The following is a 23,818-nucleotide window of genomic DNA, read 5'->3' as shown; positions in this document are numbered from 1 at the left end:
CCGGTTGTAGCGTTTTAACTTTCGAGTTTTTCACCCATCCGTACATTTCTGCATCAAGTTCAGGCCGATTGCTGTCTTCCAGTGAACGCTACACAATGGTTTGGTGATGGGCCCTTCTTACATTCTCTTAAAGGCCTCACTTGTAGGACGAAGGGAACAAAGTTTTGGTGGTACCGCGGAGGCCCGACCCGTTTGGGATTCCCATACCCTCCAGCATGTTTCAGACATTAATTTGCTCGTAGTATATTGACCGTAACAGGCTGACATGAATGTGGTTGCCTGCGCAATCACTGATTCTATGGGAGAATCAACGACCCCTAAAAGTGACAGTGAGTGACCATCTTTCAGAACCTTCAATGCAGTACCTCTGCTAACCTCATAGCAGCATGCTACGGTATCACAACCAGTAAGAGCATGGGCTGGCAGGAGTTCATTCTCAAGACACATGCTTCTCTACGGTTTTTTCAATGTCAATGACTGTTCATTCCTTAATTGGTGATTCCATGGTGATACGATTTTTCATGCTTCCAGCATGATAATAATGAAGCAAGAGAATAAAAACGTCAGTGTCATCGGATATCACAGTTATATCACTCTCTTCATTATTTCGAGCAGACAGCATCACCTGTTGGACAATGATGTTGTCCGCTTCCTCATGACTAGTTGAAAGGTCCTCTTTGCTGATCACTACACCACCACGGCTGATCTCAAATGGGGCAACGTCCTCACCAATCACTATCAACTTGTGACTTTGGGTGTATTCATGGAATGACTCGTCTTTAATCAGAAGTTTGACAATCAGGTTTATCAACTGCTTCTTGTTTTCGGTCACCGTCATTCCGTCAATACAGTTTTTTGAGGTGGTAACTTGGTGTTCAACTGCATCTGGTGGACTCGGCTAACTCCAGTGGCTCGAGCACTTCTGGTGACACTCTTAGTACTGCAATCGTAGTACCGATCGAACACTAGGTGAACGTCCCCAACTTTTAGTCTTTAGCAATGGCGTGTTTCAAGTTGTTTGCGTAGTCTGTAGTGGTGTCCTCTGCAGGCCAAGGAATCACCCAGAGTAGGGCTGAACCATCAATCACAACTACTGAAGTGTCACTTGCTGTTGTTCGAGCAGATACCTTAACCTAAAGCTGTCGCTTTAAGGATGACTTTGGTGTTGCAGCTCTCATTTCTCCTGTGGGGTCAAACATAGACTTTGGTACTGGAGCCACTTCGTAGGATAGGACATCTTTTATGTCAACATCACGCCCACTTGCCTGTTAGCCTATGACCCTGGAGTAGATGATATTCGTGTTGTTCACTTTACTACCTCCCACATTCACATGTTTCTTTGTAGCCACCATGGTAGTCACGGTCTTGTGAATTGTTTCATGTAAGCCATCAGGTAAATTCTCTCCAAATTTGCACATCTATTTGAATCCTTTTTGCACAGCTTCCTGCACATTCACTGCAGGGGTTCCATGTTGACCAATTGCAATGTTCACTAGATCCTCTGGATGTTTCGCGGGATCAAGTGGATCCATACATATTTGAAGCTTCGTCCTTATAGCTTCTCGGTCCTTGTTGTCATTCTCTATCCGTGCCTTCTTTTCTTCCTTATGTCCACTTTCCTGGTCTCCAGAATCTCCAAGCATTTCGCCCAAGGAGCAACTTCCATTGTACTATATGTATCTCTGCGGCTACTTGGGCGTACCATAAATGGAGTTCTGAATGGAAGTCAAGTGCCACCAGACTCTATTCGTTCATCCACGACGCCGACACACGCCCCAGAGGCTCACACGACGACGAGTACTACATGTATGAAGACACAATGCCCAGATCTTGAGCGTATCCGGCTTCAAGGTTATTCCTATGATGCCATTTGGGGCATGGCCATATCTCATGAAAGTAGTTTCTTTAAACATATCACTCCACCGGCCATTCCATAGTCCGCGCTGGTGGCTCATCACATGTTCTCCTTTCATGAACCGGGCTAGTACCTTTTCTGGGAGGGCTTCCATTGCCCTTAGGTAGCACATCCTATACCTTGCATAATGCACATGGTCAGCGGCAAAGAAATAGGGAAGCATTTGTTTGCAGCATCAAGATGCAACAGCCAATCAGCCTCCCGCTCAGCTCGGACAAACCTCATGATAAGGAACACTGGTTTGATCAACATGTCCAGTTGTCCACCCACAGTTTGGCAGTCTTACTCCTTTTGGCTATGTTCTCCAAGACTTCCACGAAATCATCCTTCGACTCAAGTGTATTGCAATCAAGTACTCCTCGAAGAACTTCCTCAGCCAGCATTCTCAATGCTCGAACGTTCTGCGGAAATTTCTTTCCAGTCAACATTTTTGCGACTCCTCCAAACACATCACTCAGAACTTCCTCCAGTCTACTATTTTCCATCAGAGTCCAGATGCAGTCTATGAAACTCTTTAGAAAGAACGCTTTATCGATCTTTCTTACAAGCCTGCTGAAACGTAAGTTCGCGCTGATCAGTCAGAAAGCAAAGTGATTACGTAGCATAGTGGGAGCTCGAGATTAAGAAATTTACACTAGGCCTAAGTATTCGGCAAATATATTAGCAGCCATTTTGGATTTTCCTCTGATGTAATTCATATGCAACTGTTTTAATTCCTTAAATGGATTCCTTGTCAACGAAACATATGGATAGACACCAAAATTATCATTCTAGACCAAATACAAGTGAATTTGTTCGTTTTTGTTGGAATTTTGTAATATGGCAACCCTATTGGCGGCATTATTGCATTTCTACATGATGCAATCCCCAACCAGTCAAATAAATAGTTTCAATGTATTCCTTGCCCCTCAAAACATATGGTTAGACACCAAACTTATCATCCTAGGTCAAATACTAACTGAGTTATAGGGAGTTATCTGAAACGGCGGCCATTTTGGACGCCATCTTGAATTTCTCAAAACGCTCAAGGATGCACGGAGTGCACCCGGCAGATTCTGAAAGAGTAGACCCTAGGCTACCAAAATCAATAAAAAAAAAACTTTGCATAAAATTTCCAGGTTCAGCCAAAAAATTGGATTTGGCAACCGGACTAATAGTGTTGGAGCTGTCCAACCATCTGCAAAGCTTCTTTTGTAGATGGAGGTGGACGTGCTGAACAGCGCTTCTCTTGTCGGCAACAGAGCACGTGCGCGCACACCCGCAATCGACCAGACCAACATACTCCACGCATATGCGTATGGCCCGATAGAATGTGTGCGTGCACTCGATTATGTCGTCACTGTTTTTCTTCCCCTGGGACGGGTGAGAGCCTTTTTCGATGAGAGACCTATTCGGTGAGTTTTTTTTTAAATTATTGCGCGCCGTAGCCTAATTATCATTGCCGTTATAGGGTTAGGGGATAGGGGTTAGGGGTTAGAGGTTTGGGGTTTTTTGGGGTTTGGGGGTTTTTGGGGGTTTGGGGGGTTTTGGGTTTTTGGGGTTTTTGGTTTTTTTTGGGGGTTTTGGGTTTTTTGGGGGTTTTGTTTTTTTTTGTTTTTTTTTGGGATGTTTGGGTTTTTGGGTTTAGGGTTAGGGGTTTTGGGGTTAGGGGTTTTAATTAGGCTACGGTACCCGATAATTTTCAAAAAAAAATTCAAAAAAATCACCGAATAGGGCTCTCACCGAAAAAGGCTCTCACCGAATCGGACTCACCGAATAGTAGCAGACCCTGTTCGTCCAGGCAACGCTTCTTTCTGCATGGTCGATTGGTCACAGCTAATGACCTGCAGAATGCTCTGGCAATACGGAAATCTTCGTTTTCTTCCCACTGAGTTGCTGGAAGGTAAAGAAAGGAATCTGAATTTTCAGTTTTTGAAACAGCAACCTCGTGTGGGAATTAGTAAATGTTGGCAATGTCATACCCAAAATGTTTTCCAACGACACATTAACTTTCTTTGGTGGATCCTATTTTTCCTCGGTCTGCAATATTGCTTTTGCCGTCTGGTCTTTAATGTTTGACATAACATCATGATCAAAGAGTGAAAGACCTACCAACTCTTCGGAGAGGTACCATAAATGGCGTGCTATCTTCTCAGTTTTCACTCCAGATATTGCATCGTTGATGGCTGCTTACTCATTTACATGTTTCAGCAAACACAAATCACTGTTAGGAGCTTTCACAGAAAGTGGAGTGCTAATCCATGCTTTAACATGAACACACGAATAGAAAATACACATATGTCGAAGTTATTTCTGCTCACGGAGACTCAGACGAAACTGACTGCGGAACAGCCACACTTTGAATGTGTAGATGACCTTAGCCATCCAACGTGCATGATGGTTAGGCCCGGGCCCGAAGGGGTCAAAATCGGATTTTATTAGATGGTGGAGCTCCGAGAAACAGCAACGACAATTCCATAATTTCCCGATAATAATCATCACAGGGTTGTGTTTCCCTGGTCAACACTGTGTTAATGAACTCGATTAGTCCTTGACGTCCTTGATATCACTTGCTGCTACATCATCTGTGGAGGCATCTTCAAACTTGTCTTGATCAATAAACTCCCAGGACTTCATAAAACGTTTGAAAAGCTGGATATCTGGTGCAGATGATGATGTCATTACTTTTTTAAAAGCAATAACTGCAATCAATTCAAGTATGTGGGGGCGACATGCCAAATATAACAGATCTTGACCCTGTAAATGTTCAATAATGACACATGCTCCATTTATTCGACCAGTGTTTGAGCATGTGGCGTCAAAACACAGTGCCTTTTCTTCGATGCTTCATTCTTTAAACGCTTGAAAAACTGCTTGAGCTTGAGCCTCACTTGTACCTAATGACAGGAGCTGCGTTTTTCTTGAAAAGAAACTAGTGTGGGAAGGCAAGCAACATTCTTGTTTCCTGGTAAATCCGGAAAAAGTTTCCATCCCATTGAACAGTCAAATTTGCATTAGGAGAAAAGTTGTTCAAGATTTATGTTGCAAACTGCTTCTAATGGCTACGCCTGCTGCGCCTTATGCTTGTTGTACTCAAGGTGAACTCTTTTCACAGTTTCACTGACTATGTACATAGCAGCTCTACCTGAATCATTGGCGTGGTCGTTGTCAAGACTTGCTGATAAAGTAGGTGTTACAATTTCTCTTCGCTGTGGTTTTCTTTATTCTGAGCATTCCAGTCATTCAATTACAATTCTTGAACCGGCACAATTGAAGCAATAGCATGTACTCATACTGGTAGAGTTGAGTTCTAAAATAACTACAAGAATTCTGATCAAATTAAAAAAATCGGATATTTTAAAATAGCATGTTTTGAACTGTTACTGTGCACCAAATGAAAGTGCTCACCATGCTGATGAAAATGAACCCCAACACTTATATGTTTGCATAAAGGGTTTTCAAAATATGGCCATTTTAAATCTGCAAGTTTCGTCAAAAACGTCAAAGTTTCGGGAGCCTTGGGCCACCCCTAAACATTAATATTTTTCAAAAATATTTTACACAAGGTGTTTTTGAATAAAATGGAAGCTTTTGGGAGGGTAGCCCGTAAACATTTCAAAAGTCGATCATTTTGAATCACCCTAATATACATTGCCTGTATCCATAGGCGTCAATTTTTTTCTCAGAAGAGAGGAGTTCTGGGTGGGCGAGAGTTTTCAAACAGATTTCATTGAATGTGTATATTCGCAAATTCGCAATGGTTAGTCTTTCTCACAAAGACCTTTTGGACGCTGGTTTTAAGAATGCGCGAATAGATGTTTGACTTTGCTTCATGTTTAGGCTTACCATATTTTTGTGACTTCAAAACGGGACGCCTCCAAAGACCAAGACCACTTAGCTGTGATTTTTTAACTTTACATTTTATGATATTATTACGGGCCTACATTTAAAGTCATTGCGGCGGTCTTTATTGACCGTATTGTCATCGAAAGTTCATGCGCATATTCTCTGTCTAAATGTCAGAACTTTTCAGTTTGAAAAATAGAAAGGAATTGACGTTAACTACCAGGCTACCAGCCACTACAAAAGTGAAGTGATTGACCAGCGACACGTAACAAATTGCACCAATTATCCGCTAACAATGACAACAAATAACATTTTTATCGAAAACAACAAAACAAACAAAATCACGCATTCACCTTCAGCAAGTAAGCTACTGGTACGCTACACAGCAACAACAGTAACGAGAACATGCTAATTGGTAACGTTCAAGCGGACGTTTGCCTGACCAGTCGGGACGCCGGGACAAGACGTTAAAAAGCGGGACTGTCCCGCCTAAAACGGGACTTATGGTAAGCCTATTTATGTTTAACTTTTCAATAATGAAATGACAACATTGCGCGGTGCCCCAATTTATACCCAGCAACAAGTTTGCGAGGAAAGATTTGTAAAAAGCGATTGTTTCAGTACGTCTTTAGTTTGTATCAGTTATTTTATTGTCATGTTCATTATGATGTCATATTTATATTCCCTTGCGTGACTTTCTCTCACCAGGAATTGCTAGCCTGTGGCAGTTACCGTGGCAACAACAATGCAGTGAGTACCAAAAATAGTTTGCAGATGCTGATTTTTGTTTCTAACCGAGACGATATTCAATATGTAAATAGAGGAAACGTACGACATGTCCTTTTAGAAGAGAGGAGTACGGTAGATGCGCGCATCCGATTTAGCGTTTCAAGTACAGACACACTTATCAGCGCAATTTCGATTACCACGAAAAACTAGGCCACGTGGATTCTAATTGTCTTGGCTTTCTGCTCTATAACCTACAGGTTTGCAACGTGTGACGTCCCAAGAGAGAGAGAGAGAAATGAGTTCGGCGGTTTTACAGCGTATTGGCTTAATATGAAATCGTGCCAAAACGCCTTTTTTCAACGCAGCGTTGTTGCGGAATTGCTTTGTTCTGTCGGATACCTAGCAAGAGACATAGCACAAAACAAGAAGTTGCGCTGCAGTTGGTTGGATAATTCAGCGTTTAACAAAAACGGAAATAATTGTAACGAACACTTCATAAGTGTCATAAAAACAGGGTGGGCGAAACATATCTTGCCCACCCCCGTTTCACGGCAATTGGAAATATTATTGAACGTTCAGATAAACATGGTGAATTGGTGATGTTTTCATAAAATTCATAAAGCGTGTAAACAACATTTTGATGTGGCTGCCAGACCAAAGACAAATGCCTTGTTGGGTGCCATTCCAACATATAATTTGTTGTGTTGGAATACCAGAAACCTACAGACACAGTGCTCGAAAATACAAACTTAACCAAAAAGATTATGAAAATGTTCTGACACTACTTCCACAGTTTCTTAGACAATAGATGATATTCAAACTCAACTGAGCTGATTTGAGCTATGCATTTTACATAATGCAGAATTATAGTGCAAACTGAAAACAATTTAATTTTTGAACGCGACTTGATCATTTTCCTACAATTTTATCTCCAAATATTAGCTTATTGATTGCAGGTGGCGGTGGGTACTTTTTCATGGGTAATAAGAGGTGAAAGCATCATTTTGAACATAAATTAATGGTCAGCAATGTCAGCATTCCAATGTTCATGATCACTAAGCATAGTACCTACTTATTTTCACTGTTTTCATGATAAATCATAGTTGAATTTTCTCTGACCTACATCAAGGACTTGAGATTATTTGCCAAAAATCACCAAAATGTTACATTTTAAAAACATAAAATTTATAGTGAAGGAGTTTGATACTCAAAGATTTTATTTCATGAAATGAAAGAATAAATGGATGTGTCTGTCTGGTACAAATTTCAGCATGACCATAAAATGCCCACGCGGTTATTTGGGGCTCTAATGATAGGGGTAAAAAAGGGTCATTTCTGCCTGATAGGATTTTCAGACCCCCATAAGATCTCTGTTAATGGCACCACAACTCCCAAATTCAAGTTGGCAGAAGAAAAGTTTCCAAATATTACAAATAATTAGGTTTTAGAGAAATATTTTGATTGGTTTGGGTGGTAGAAGCATTTGAAAATTGAAAAAATCACTTATACGGGGCAAAAAAACAGGATTTTGATGACCCACCTAACACTTATGCATCAAGAGATGTTGTTTGTTACTGTTGAATTGTGTAGTATAGTTTATGATGAACTAGCACAGCAACTTTTAGTCTTCTACCACAATTACAATAAAAGTTATGGGGCTCTGAAAATGGCTGAAATTGCTATTCGCCAATTCTGATATTGATATTGTCCAATTCTGGAAATTTGATATTGTCCAATTCTGGAAAAATTACTTCTGAAACTGTCAACAGATTTAACAAACGGTTTATAACCAAAGGCTTAATAACATTTGATTTCACTTCATTGTTGATCAAAAACTTTTCAGTAAATGAGAACATTTCAAATGAATCATTTTCGACTTCTTGTTTCCAGACGTTTTACGTGTTGACGCATTAATTTTAGATTTCAATGTAAAACAAAAGTAAAAACATAGATGTTTTCTCGATGGAGAGACAAATTAAGTTCGTTCAGTTTTTTTAAGAAAATCTGATAACTAGCATAATTTCAAGAACCAGATGTCATTGCGAAAATGATGGCAAAGACTGCATTTTTTTTTTGTTAGAAAAATCACGACTTCAATTTTCAACACTAATCACCTTTTTAGCTTCAACTTTTGAAAGCCATCTTACTTCACATCGCAATAGCCTAAAAGAGTTTTGAATTCCGATTCCGTTTTACCACACCAATTTGCGAAAACACGCGTACTGGGTGCGTTACTCTCCACGTGTTTGGTTACAGTTCATAACTTACACAGAAGTGTTAATATGCAGTACTTTGAGTAAAATTAACACACTCTTTGCGACCCCTGAAGTTAGTTACACGACCCCTTGCGGGGTCGCGACCCCCAGTTTGGGAAGCCCTGGCCTAAAGCATAGTATGATAACTTTTCAACAAAATCTGAGTGGTACCATATACAAGATATCTTCATATTGGCTGTTTTGATATGGAATGACCCCTCTGCAAGAAGCTTTCCCAGTCCGAGGATAAAGATTCAATCAATCAATGAGTAATGTCATCACTCAGTCTTCGAAATTAGCCTCGGCAATCGGCAATTGCCAAGGTGATTGCCGAGGCAGATGCATGAATGGCACATTAGTCTCGGCAATAAAAATGCCGAGGTCACACGAGCGCTTGTAAGGACCACAAGATTACAAAAATAACCCTAATTTTCTCAGACCACACCAGACTAGGAGGTTGATTCAATCTTACTATTGCTTAATGTTTTTATTTGGGTTACTTTCTACTTCGCCGGCGCTTATAGAAATATCACTCTATTTGCATTGATTCAACGCCAGTAGACGTCAAATTATTGCAAGCATTTGCTCCTTATCGCGCTTCGCCTTCCGTTATCTCGTCCAGCTGTATCAGAAACGATCGCGCCGCTTTCACAACAAACCACACAACATCAACAGACGTCGAATACATGTAAGTAATAGGTTAACGCGTTAACCTTTAGAGTGAGCTTTGTTAATTGCGGTTTGTGATAGATGTCTGGTTGCGTAACAACAACAGGTGCAATTTTATGCGCTGACAATGCTCGAATGTGAATTATAAAAAAAGTTTGCAACCTTATAAATACTGGCTTAATTGTTACGCAATAAGTTACCGCAAGCCTTTAAGCAGCCGGCGGCCATAGCCGCTAAGTAGTGCTTGAATGACCGCCGGTGCTACCTCCTCAGTCGGCCAAGTTTGGTCGCCGGTTTCTTCTAGCCAATCATTTAATTTCGCAATAGAATGATCGTGGGTTAACTGCCGAAAATATGTAGCATCAAAGAGTGACGCAGAATTAGGTCAGCGCGTCATAATCACCAATGTTGTATTGTGCGAGAACATTTGCCATTGTAATTTGTATGGAATGTATCCAGCTGTAAGTCTTGTTTGTAAGTCCCGACGTTTAGTGACCGGCTGGCAATATTGTCGTTTTTATGTTGATTCAATGTTGTTGGACATTTAATCGTTGTTAAAAAGGAGAACTAGGTTTAAAGTTGACATCCGAGGGGAAAACACGTGTCTTCACTCTTCATCAGTCCTCGAAATTAGCGGCGGCACTCGGCAATTGCCGTGGTAAATGCCGCCGTAAACGTCATAATGGCCATTCTGCTATCACAATAAAAATGCCGCCGCAAAATGAGCCCAAAAATTGTTCAAAATTTCTTCCTGTGTTATTTACTCGAAGCGGGAGTTTAATCAGCAGAAACATCGCACCAAGACCTCACCTCGGACCACTTTACTTGCTGTGAACACTCACGCAGTCTTCGAAAATATTGTATTTTATAGCATATTTTTACTAGGCAAAAACTTTGCCGAGGCCAAACGGCAAAAGTTGAAATTGCCTCGGCAATTGCTGTGAACGTTTATTACGACAAAATTGTACCAAAACATGTAAAACGATAAAGGAAAAATATACTAGAGTAGTCGATCACGACCGCATCGTTTGATTTGTTGTGATGTAATAATACTAAAAGTAGCGATAAAGCGAGCAACGCAATACGCACGCTGTCACGTTAATTCACGTCAAATAACTCAGGGGGAAAGTAAGTTAATTTTGGGTTGATTCAACGTTCGAGTCTGCACAAATCGATATAATTTTCCCGGCGGGTTATATTGCGCACCCATACAGCAAAACCATCATTTATACATCGATTCAACGTCTACAGACGCAAAATCAATGCAAAAATAACGAATTTTGCTGCCTGGGTAACAACAATGCCCAAGAAGAAATTTACGTTTGTTTTTCGACATCTAGCGACGTTGAACCATCATAAAATAACGTTAATTGCTCAAACAGGTACCGGTAACAAATTATGAGCTCCCTGCGAGAAGATTGGCTCAATTTACGTATACACTAACATAATTTCGGCACAATTGGGATACTGCGTGCGAGCAACACAAAGTCTGTTGTATAAAGAACTAGTCAGAATTGGAATCATCAGATGCTATATCGGAGGATGAGGTTGTCGCGTAGCCGTAGGGTGTACCAAAAAAACCTTACTTTTTTCTTACTCATGTTTCCTTCACTCAGAAACAGAAAATGGCTAGAGAACTTTTAAAGTATGATGGAGTATTTAAATCAAGTAAACTTCCAAAAACCAGAATCCAGCAAATGCCAGTTCTTCAACAACAAACTCAACTCCACAACTTTATAGGAAAAGACTCATGGACTTCGTTCAATTTGCTCAAATTAGATACAAGTTTTTTAACAGCTAATCCCAAGTTTTGGCACAAAAATCTACTGTACTTAAAGGTAAGAAATATAATCAAAGCAATCCCAGTTGTCAATGATGCATCTGAACGAGCATTGGGTCTTCTTACTGAATTTTATGACAAACTCACCTGAAATTCTACAGCAAAACAAAACATTTTAAAGATCATATCAAAGGATTGAGAGAAAAACAAGCCACAGTTGCTACGTCATCAGAAAGAGTTACTAAAAAAGGAATGAAACTGTACTTGTAAAAACTACAAATTAAGCAACATTGATTTCCATTGATATGATGCGTAAAACAATGCATATCACATTACGGCTACAGCTACACAGGTACCTGACCACTGGTATACCTTTTGTCTTGAGCATTGTCAAAGGAAATAAAATAGTATTGCTTACTGCATTTATATACTGTATATACAATGTATGTATATACTGTATGTTATGTATACCGGTAATTTAAGTTTTTAGTCAATTATATACTTTAATTTTTTGTTTACATTGCCAGACTACTGTGTGATTGTTACATTGCCACTTTAGCCAGCTATAGCAAAAATTTGTATAAAATAATTTTTAGAGTAAATTAACTAGATTTTTTTCCAAAACGCTATTTTAGGAATTATCTAAAAAACTACATTACCTAGACCCATAAAATGTATTAAACACTCATAGGAATATTGGTGTTCTGGAACTTTTGGTGTGTATTAGAGCTTTCTAACTATAGTGGTTTTCAAGTTATGCCATTTTTTTAAAAGTTGGGTTGTTTCCATGGAAACGTAAAGAAAATATGCGTCAAACATCAATGAAATTTAAAATTTTTTATATTAGCATTATTTTTGACCCCAAACACAACTTTTTGCCAGCCAACAGCAAGATCAGTGAAAGTAAGGTTTTTTGGTACACCCTATTGTCGCGTCGTCACTGGAATAATTGAAGACGCAAAACTGCCCGTTCGTAAACGCGCGATGCCATATATTCGAAAGCATTATTTTACAGCCGAAGAACCATTTATCCAATTTTGTTCTACTTTTTTAACTTGACCCTGTAGCTTTTCTAATTCCAATTTGTTTCCGTCATAAAATTCTTTATAAATTTTGCAAAATACCACACTAACTTTTCCTTCTGTTCCCTCTGTTTGATAACCTATAGCAGGTAAATTCCACTTTTTAACTGTATCTTCTTTCATGATGATTTATATTCGCAACGACACCGATAAACAATAAGCATTCGATGAAAGAATAACTTTTTCATAACAATTAAGCCAGTATTTACAAGGTTGCAAACTTTTTACAGTTCACAAGACTAAGAGCATTGTCAGCGCATAAAATAGCTTGCGTGATGCTCTCCGCTACCGCCTTATGAAACACGAAGAATAAGCGCATACAATTTCGTTTGTTTAAACTTTAAAGCATACGGCAATTGCCGCCGCAATCCAAGGTTTGCTGATTTGGCGACGGCAATGTTTTTGCCGTCGTAGATGGAAGCTAATTTCGAGGGCTGCTTCATAGTTGAGAAATGTTCCCGCTGTGTGTTAGTGACTTCACACCCTCAATGGTGACATCATAACGGTATAAATCGTCAGGTTTTATGAAAGGCGGTATGCAGTTGAAACAATTTACTGAGCAGCGAGCAGTTGAAGCAATTTAGTGTCGTTAGATGGTCCCACAATACCGAATTACAATCCCGATAAAGCAGTTATTGCGTTGCGTGGTACAACGATTCTACTTCAACAACGCTAAGTGATCATTTTAGCATTGTTGCAAGTTTAATTCTATTTACTTGTGCTTTCGTTAATTGTATTTTGGCCTCCAAGCACGCAGATTTGGCCGCCGAGAAGGAGCTCTCGGTAGGCCACGATGGCTGCCGGAAAAAAAACACGAGTTTTAAGGCCTGTTACCGGTATTCTTTCATTGAATGGTTGTTCTCTACCAGTGTCATTGCCAATATAAATCATGGTAAAGGAAAGGGAAGATACAGTTAAAAAGTGGAATTTACCTGCTATAGGTTATGAAACAGAGGGGACAGAAGGAAAAGTTAGTGTTGTATTTTGCAAAGTTTATAAAGAATTTTATGACGGAAACAAATCGGAATTAGAAAAGCTACGGGGCCCCAGTTAAAAAAGTAGTACAAAATTGGATAAATGGTACTTCCGCAGTAAAGAAAAGTAATGCTTCTGATCATGTGACATCGCGCGTTCATGAACGGGCAGTTTTGCGTCTTTAAGGTGGCAAGATGTACACAAAAATACGAAAAAATGGGCGTTGTTGTTACGCAATACAACCGGTTGGGAAAATTCAATCGATTTGTACTAACTCGAACGTTGAATCAACCCAAAATTAACATACTTCCCCCCGTGAGTTATTTAACATGAATTATCGTAACAGCGTGGGTATCGCGTTGCTCGCTTTATCGCTACTTTTGGTATTATTACATCGCAACAAATCAAACAATGCGGTCTTGATAGACTACTCTATTATATTTTTCGAAAAAAAACGAAAAATTGGGCGTTGTTGTTACGCAATACAACCGGTCGGGAAAATTAAATCGATTTGTGCTGACTCGAACGTTGAATCAACCCAAAATTAACATACTTCCCCCCGTGAGTTATTTAACATGAATTATCGTAACAGCGTAAGTATCGCGTTGCTCGCTTTATCGCTACTTTTGGTATTATTACATCACAACAAATCAAACAATGCGGTCTTGATAGACTACTCTATTATATTTTTCGCTTGTCGTTATACATGTTGTGGTAGCCTACAATTTTTTCGCAATAAACGTTCACAGCAATTGCCGAGGCACTTTCAACTTTTGCCGATTGGTCTCGGCAACGTTCTTGCCGAAGTAAAAATATGCTAATTTCGAAGACTGATCACTGCTATTGTGTTCTCAAGTCTTTAAAATGTTTGGATTGATATTTTTTCACTAAATAAATAAGAATCAGGAAAATTGCGGATACATGGTAATTTATACCTATTTTCTTACAGATCAACATTGTTTTCGGGATCCATTACGCCAAGGTTTTTTTTGTTTTTTTTCGGATGAAACTATGTGAAAATAATCAGTAGGTATGCAGGAGCTAACCATGTCAAATGGAAGCAAATTTAGGTGCTCTTCCACAAGACGCCCTGTTGGTCAACCTGACAAAGTGATGACGTCATTGTACGTCACACACATTGGAATAAACTATTATGAAGGAGGAAATGCGGGGTGGAAATGCGATGAAACACACCAGAAGGAAATTGTCTCCCATTTATGGATTTGTTGTTCAATTTAAACAGATTTGCTATCGTTGAAAAGTACAAGCATAGATCTAACCAACTAAATTAATACCAAGTCCCAAAATACTATTAGCTCCATCTGGTGGCCACCTAAACTTGACCAAATTCAAACCATTATCAAAAGTTTATTTACAATGATAAAGCATTAAACGACAGCCAATTAAAAGAACATGTTACTGTTTATTGAAGGGCTAACTTTCATTTTTATATCTTATTCAATATGCGCGCAATCGTTGTTCGAAAACAGCCCCCCAACGAAGCTTTTGGCCAATGCATTTCAATGGCGAATCGATCGTCTTCCAGTTCACGCCCTGCATGTTCACGATAATTAATTGTCTCCCATTTATTCATTTCTTGCTCAATTTCAACAGATTTGCTATCGTTGAAAAGCACAAGCATAGATCTAACCAACTAAGTTAATACCAAGTCCCAAAATACTACTAGCTCCATCTGGTGGCCACCTAAACTTGACAAAATTCAAACCATTATCAAAAGTTTATTTGCAATGATAAAAACATTAAACGACAGCCAATTAAAAGAACATGTTATGTACTGTTTATTGAAGTGCTAACTTTCATTTTTATACCTTATTTAATATATGAGCAATCGTTGTTCGAAGACAGCCCCCCAACGAAGCTTTTGCCCAATGCATTTCAATGGCGAATCGATCGTCTTCCAGTTCACGCCCTGCATGTTCACGATAATTAATTGTCTCCCATTTATTCATTTCTTGCTCAATTTCAACAGATTTCCTATTGTTGAAAAACACAAGCATAGATCTAACCAACAAAGTTAATACCAAGTCCCACAATACTACTAGCTCCATCTGGTGGCCATCTAAACTTGACCAAATTCAAACCATTATCAAAAGTTTATTTACAATGATAAAAGCATTAAACGACAGCCAATTAAAAGAACATGTTACTGTTTATTGAAGGGAGTAAGAAATGAATAATATTAAATGGGAGACAATTAATTATTGTGAACATGCCGGGCGTAAACTGGAAGACAATCGATTCGCCATTGAAATGCATTGGGCAAAAGCTTCGTTGGGGGGCTGTTTTCGAACAACGATTGCTCATATATATTAAATAAGGTATGAAAATGAAAGTTAGACCTTCAATAAACAGTAACATGTTCTTTTAATTGGCTGTCGTTTAATGTTTTTATCATTGCAAATAAACTTTTGATAATGGTTTGAATTTGGTCAAGTTTAGGTGGCCACCAGATGGAGCTAGTAGTATTTTGGGACTTGGTATTAATTTAGTTGGTTAGATCTATGCTTGTGCTTTTCAACGATAGCAAATATGTTGAAATTGGGTAAAAAATGAATAAATGGGAGACAATTAATTATCGTGAACATGCAGGGCGTGAACTGGAAGACAATCGATTCGCCATTGAAATGCATTGGGCAAAAGCTTCGTTGGGGGGCTGTCTTCGAACAACAATTGCTCATATATTAAATAAGGTATAAAAATGAAAGTTAGCCCTTCAATAAACAGTAACATGTTCTTTTAATTGGCTATCGTGTGTTTTTATCATTGCAAATAAACTTTTGATGGGTATATTTCAAAATTGTGTGACAGAGTAAGAAAAAATAAAATTGTAACGCAGTTAAGTCTGAGTAGGTTCAAATGTTAGGGTAATGTCTCTACAGCAAATATTTAACCTTACTTTGTTTTTATCATTACAGACAAACTTTTTCTTAATTTCTGAAATCTCCACTTGCTTACAAGCAAATTTTCATTAAAATTTCACTTAGAATGGTACAGGGTGTAAATGACTTTTGATTTATTATATTCTTCTAATTTCAATGTATCTGGAGAAGTCATGTATATATGAAACAGTATAAAAAAAATTAGCTGTGTGTTTGATGCATAGTTTAGAAAATAGGTATGCAAGTTTGGTAAGCCACACATGTCTGTCCGTTACCAAAAAATCTCAAAAAAGTTTTTTTTACCAACAACTATATGTTTTTTTAACTTCTAACATATATTGACTATCTCACATTTGGCAGCACATATCAACCCTATACAATTATCTTTCCTCCAATTTAAATCTCTACATTTATGGAAGTTTGATATTGTGTCTGTCCGTTACCATATTTTTGATGAATTTGAGTAGATTGTAAATAGGGCTTTAAACACCAAGACTGTCAAAGATGACTGGGTATTTAGTCATAAAGGGAAGGTGGGAACTAGCCCTAGCACATTAGACCCCCCTTTATAGATTGAAAAAAAATTTTGAAGTAAAAAAAATATATATATGTATATGTTTTTTATTAAAAAAAATTCCCATTATAATTGTGATCCGTCAATGAAGATCATGTTTTGAGTCAGGAAAATATCAAAGATGTTTGTTCTAACAATGATTGGTTACTCGCTGCAAATGTCATTGACAAGTTTTGATTGCCAGTGAAGAGAGAGTAACTGTCAAATGTTATTCCAAAGCAAACATATCAGGATCAACATGGAGATGGCCAAAGGATGAGGACTTCCATGATTACCCTATAATAAGTGATGTTGTGCAGGCTATAGTCACTCCACGCTTTATTCCTGGAGGAGAGAGAAATGTTTCCTTTTACATACCAGAACTTCATCACATTTGGGGATACTATAACTCAAATTGTGTGAACTAACTTGAAAAAGTCGTAAATTTTCATAAATTAAAGATAATTTCAAGAATTTATATCCAATAAACTGCTTTTATCTTCCACTGGTGAAAAGTGACCGCTATAATGATGCAAATATTGATAAGAATATAAAAATATAGCAAGGAATGAAAGAACAAGGGTAGAAAAACACTTCAGCAGGGCTGGAAAAAGCAGGGTAGCACCACTATTTGGAAATGCATGACAACAAACTCGGAAATGTATGTAATTTATGTATATAATTGTAATGGTAGCCTATGAATATTAAAACAATTTTTTTGTAAAAAAAACGAACTTTTTTTAACCAAAATTTTCCGAAATTGCAAACCATAATTTTTCCTATTGGGAAATAAACATTTTTTCCATCACCAAAAAACTTCAGAAATGAGATAGTGTCTGTCCGTTACTTTTTAGAATGTCTGTCCGTTACTTTATATCAAGGTTTTGAACTAACTGTTGCGCAAACACTGCATCAGGGATTAGCAAAAAATACTACTTTTAAGATGGGGGGTAGATCTCCAATTAAAAAAACTTTGATCTATTGGGTTTGGAAGCTGAATTTAGATAGAAAGTGCATGTGAACGCTGACTAGTGGTTTTTCCCAATTCTATCTGTCTGTCTGTTACTTTATTTCAATAGTCCGTAAAATTGGTAATACTGAAACCAGACCCAAAACTTTTTCCTACACAAATCATCATACTTAGTAGTTTTAACACGCTCAATATTGCGGAGCTGGGGCTCTTGTGGTCTTCAAATTTAAAGATTTTCGCATCAATGTCTGTCCGTTACCAAATTTTATTTTTGAAATATCACCTGATAATGGTTTGAATTTGGTTAAGTTTAGGTGGCCACCAGTTGGAGCTAGTAGTATTTTGGGACTTGGTATTAATTTAGTTGGTTAGATCTATGCTTGTGCTTTTCAACGATAGCAAATCTGTTGAAATTGAGTAAGAAATGAATAAATGGGAGACAATTAATTATCGTGAACATGCAGGGCATGAACTGAAAGACGATCGATTCGCCATTGAAATGCATTGGGCAAAAGCTTCGTTGGGGGGCTGTCTTCAAACAACGATTGCGCGCATATTGAATAAGATATAAAAATGAAAGTTAACACTTCAATAAACAGTAACATGTTCTTTCAATTGGATTTGATTTAGATTGTTTATCATTTAAAATGAAGTTTTGGGGATGGTTTGCATGTGGTCAAGTTTAGGTGGCCACTAGATGGAGCTAGTAGTATTTTGGGACTTGGTATTAACTTAGTTGGTTAGATCTATGCTTGTGCTTTTCAACGATAGCAAATCTGTTGAAATTGAGCAAGAAATGAATAAATGGGAGACAATTTCCTTCTGGTGTGTTTCATTGCATTTCCACCCCGCATTTCCTCCTTCATAATAGTCCATTCCAATGTGTGTGATGAGGTCTCATTTTGTCCGGTTGACCAACAGGGCGTCTTGTGGAAGAGCACCCAAATTTATTCCAATATAAACGTGCAATTGAAAGATTTGTTGTATCCACGAATTTCCCCAACTGCGCATTTACGCATTAGGGATTTTTCCCCTTCCACGAAAATCCTTCTCCTATATCACGATCTTCTTCCGTATTTCCGAAGTTAATGGAATTTTCACCTGAAATAAATTGTTTTGTAAGGTAGACGCAAGTAGCTAGAAGTGGATTACCGCTAAAAAAATATATCTTCAGAATTAAAGAGTGGGTGATGAAAAAAATTTTGTGTTTCAAAAAAAATATTTGTGGTTAGGGGAATGACCATACAGTCTAGAATGCGTAAATTGGACATCATCAACAATGAAAAAACTCACTAGCTTTCAAAATCACATCATGAAAAGCATGCCCTACAAAGGGTTACTTGATCACGCGAAAATAGAAGATCTTCTATGACAAAACTACATCCAATTGCAGCAATAATAAAATCAAAAGTTTTAAAACTGCTCGGCCGCACTAAAAGATCACAATTCGGAATCAGCAAAGTTTGCACAGAAGGCAAAGTAGAAGAAAACGTGGCAGACAACCAAAACGATGGCAAGACAACATTCAATCATGGACTGGACTCAACTTGACGACACTGGGCGAGTTGGCTCAAAATCGTCACTCTTGGAAGCAAATAAGCCATGTTGATGCGCAATCTGCCGCAGGGGGAGATGACGACTGATGATGAATTATTCTATTTTGCCCATCCCTAGGGTTAGGGTTAAGCGGAAACTCTGATCTGTGTGCTGATTTGGCTTTTTGAATTTTTTCCTTGATTTTTTTAGGGTACAAATTAGGTTGCATCCAAGTGAGGCAATGTTTTTAGCGAGCAATTTAGTTTGAAATAAAATGCTTCTGGGTAGTATCGAGCTCATACCCTTGGGGATACCAGTCGAAAAAACATTGTACGCGCCACTGATTCAGTTGAATAAAACTATTGAATTTAGAAGTTATATCTAGGCACTTTTTTCTTCTTTCGTCTTTTGCATTGAAAAAGAACAAAATAGGCCTACATCATGACTAGGGACGGTAGATACCGGGACGAGCAACTCCGTTATTCCGCCAACAATAGAAGGGTCAATTGCCAATTTGACATTCTTTTCACGCTTTGTTCCTCACTTGTTTTCAACTAAAAACCCTAAATTACTTTAAAACCAACTTCATTCTTCTTATAAAACCTATAAAATGTACATTATTTTGTAAATCAGAAAAAATCGTAACCCTTCTAGTGTTGCAGATAAGCCAAAAGCAGATGTAGTTGCGCATACCGATATTCTACTGTTCCTACATCATGACCGGTCAAATAGTGCAGGCCTCAAAACAACTTTTTTTTTCCGGCGGCCAAACGTGTCCGACTGAAGCAAGCTGTTCGGCGGCCAATCACAAGCACATGGCGGCCATCAAAACTTCGACATTGCTGTGAACGTTTATTATGAAACAATTGTACCAAAACATGTAAAACGACAAGCGAAAAATATACTAGAATAGTCTATCACGACCGCACTGTTTGATTTGTTGTGATGTAATAATACCAAAAGTAGCAATAAAGCGAGCAACGCGATACTTACGCTGTTACGATAATTCATGTTAAATAACTCACGGGGGGAAGTATGTTAATTTTGGGTTGATTCAACGTTCGAGTCAGCACAAATCGATTTAATTTTCCCGACCGGTTGTATTGCGTAACAACAACGCCCAATTTTTCGTTTTTTTTCGAAAAATATAATAGAGTAGTCTATCAAGACCGCATTGTTTGATTTGTTGCGATGTAATAATACCAAAAGTAGCGATAAAGCGAGCAACGCGATACCCACGCTGTTACGATAATTCATGTTAAATAACTCACGGGGGGAAGTATGTTAATTTTGGGTTGATTCAACGTTCGAGTTAGTACAAATCGATTGAATTTTCCCAACCGGTTGTATTGCGTAACAACAACGCCCATTTTTTCGTATTTTTGTGTACATCTTGCCACCTTAAAGACGCAAAACTGCCCGTTCATGAACGCGCGATGTCACATGATCAGAAGCATTACTTTTCTTTACTGCGGAAGTACCATTTATCCAATTTTGTACTACTTTTTTAACTGGGGCCCCGTAGCTTTTCTAATTCCGATTTGTTTCCGTCATAAAATTCTTTATAAACTTTGCAAAATACAACACTAACTTTTCCTTCTGTCCCCTCTGTTTCATAACCTATAGCAGGTAAATTCCACTTTTTAACTGTATCTTCCCTTTCCTTTACCATGATTTATATTGGCAATGACACTGGTAGAGAACAACCATTCAATGAAAGAATACCGGTAACAGGCCTTAAAACTCGTGTTTTTTTTCCGGCAGCCATCGTGGCCTACCGAGAGCTCCTTCTCGGCGGCCAAATCTGCGTGCTTGGAGGCCAAAATACAATTAACGAAAGCACAAGTAAATAGAATTAAACTTGCAACAATGCTAAAATGATCACTTAGCGTTGTTGAAGTAGAATCGTTGTACCACGCAACGCAATAACTGCTTTATCGGGATTGTAATTCGGTATTGTGGGACCATCTAACGACACTAAATTGCTTCAACTGCTCGCTGCTCAGTAAATTGCCCATATAGAACAACAATGCCCAATAAGAAATTTACGTTTGTTTTACATTAATTCGACATGTAGCAACGTTGAATTATCATAAAATAACGTTAATTGCTTCACTGGCGCGGACTTACGGGGTTACGGGGTGGCCACGCCACCCCGTTTAGGTTACATTACTTACTGCAAACACATGTAATTTGAACGGAAGTTTAAAATGTTTTTTTGATCATTGGTTTTCGCTTCAAGTCAACGTAAAGCAAGAGGTGAACCAATACAGTATTGCGAAGAAAATGATTGTTTTTGTCACAAGCATGATACTCGCGTAACATCAAGCAAGCTACGTGAAGATTACGCAACACGTAGCTACGAGTTTTTTCCTTGTTGTTGTTGCGATCGTTTTATTTGTAACTTGTCATAAGTCATTGTTACATTTGTTAGGTTTACAATGGGATTTATTAATCAATAAAATACGATCTTTCCATTGCCTCCCTCAAAAATCTTTTTTGAAAAATTTTAATCTACAGCATGGAGTCCATATGATTGTCGCAACTGCTTGATCTATTTGAAGGCAATGAAACAATTTCATTAATGCTTCCAAACGTGGTCTGCATTGTGAAAATATACTTATGGTTGCCTTTCACCACCTGCGAGGCGGAGCGATCGTTTAGTGCAATCAGGCACATAAAACCCTACTTGCGATCTACCATGACGCAACAGCGATTGAACCACGTCCTAATTTTAAATGTTTATCAAGCTGAAGCTTCACGGTTACAACTTGATCAGTTGATTAACAGTTGGATTGACAGCGCTGCTGTTCGCAAAAATACTTTTGCCAAATGTTAATTGTCAGAGCAACAACGTAACAATAAAATTCACGACATACCTCCTGTGGTTTGTTTTAAAGTTGCTTTGTAAATTATCGAGCTACAAATCAAGTGTGAAAAGACAATTGCATCTACGAAACACGCTTAGTAAAAATCAAACAAAAACATCCAGTTTGAAAGTTTTTAGGTTGCCATATTGTGCTATCCGCCACCCCGTGCAAAAATAAAAGTCGGTGCCTATGATATTGCTCAACCAGGTAGCCTACCGGTAACAAATTGATAGCTCCGTGCGAGAAGATTGCCTCGATTTACCTATACACTAGCATAATTTTGGCACAATTGCGATACTGCGAACAGCACAAAGTCTGTTTGATAAAGAACTAGCTGTCAGAATCGGAATCATTAGATCCTGTATCGGAGCACGAGGTTGAGCGCCATCACTGGAATCGGACACACCAAGAGGCTCATCGCTTGGCTGTAAATCTACACTGTCTTCGCCGTTTGCAATCAAGCGTCCACGTTTTGCGGCTTTCGGGCTTTGATACCCATCCACACGCCTCTTTCGCAGAGCTCCATCAGGGTGTTGACTAAGGAACAAATCTATGGCTGTACTATAACGACTGGGAGGAATATCTAACCCTAACCTTACAAGCGCTCGTGTGGCCTCGGCATTTTTATTGCCGACGCTAATTTCGAAGACTGAATATATCGCATCAATAAACAGTATTGTAATGTCACTTGCATCCTGCTTATCGTCAGACATCAGCTGCTTGGTCAATCAATAATGTTAACAATTCAAGCATAGACAGTGTGTATTGTGATTTATCGGGGGCTTTGACTGCTTTCTAATCCTTTGTGATTATATATAAATGACAAAGTACCGTACTTTATTCACAAGGGCGCTTGCGTAAAATTTTCTCGGAACTTCATGGCGGACAAATGCGGCCGACAGAAGGGCGAGACCCGGCGGACAAAATGTCGGTTTTTGTAGGTTAATTGCGGCCATGGCCGCCTTCAGTTTCGAGGCTTGTAGTGTTTCAGATTAAAAGACCGGAGCCGGTCAAATAGCCACTGCCTTATAGATTTGTTATCAATGTTTCATAGGCCTACCATTTTAACGCTTCACAAAAAAATAGAACTATTTAAATTGGATAAGCAGCCTACTCACCTGACAGCCAATATAAGCCATATAGGAGTAGCAAAATACCATACAAATGATTTACTTCCACAAATAAGTCCTGTTTGTGTTGCTGTTAACCCCAATGATCGATAGTATAATGTCACAAAAGGAAATAAGCATGCTTTGCCACCATTGTAAAGAAAATAAAATATGTTGGCCAACATGACAGAACGTGTTATATCCCATTGTATTTGGTGGCTAAACTTACCCATGCCTAGCATAAACACTCCCTGGAAGTACAGTAACAAATGTTTTAAAATGTGCTTAATTAAGAAGTAATGGATACAGGGACAGGCTACATCCATCCAATCCAATCACCTGTACCAATAAAAATATGTACGGTAGCCTATTCATCAAGAAATCACGGTCATTCGAAACCGTCATTCTAGCAGAATAATTTTTCCGCCTAAAAAAGTGATCCGTGAATAAACGCAAAGCATAAAATGCGACCTGACATACGTTCGAAAAATCTTCAATAAAAGCATAATCCGCAAAACGATCCACTTAAATTTTACATGCATCGGATTCAGTATTGAATTACCTTTCCAGGGATGTGCATCAATAGGTGGGCATATGGGAGGAACGTCCAGCAGAACGGTTCAAAGATGGAAGATGTTTTTACGAGATTC

Source organism: Aplidium turbinatum, chromosome 5, assembly GCF_918807975.1.
Source record: "Aplidium turbinatum chromosome 5, kaAplTurb1.1, whole genome shotgun sequence".
Classification (NCBI taxonomy): Eukaryota; Metazoa; Chordata; class Ascidiacea; order Aplousobranchia; family Polyclinidae; genus Aplidium; species Aplidium turbinatum.
Note: the sequence above shows the minus strand (reverse complement) of the source record.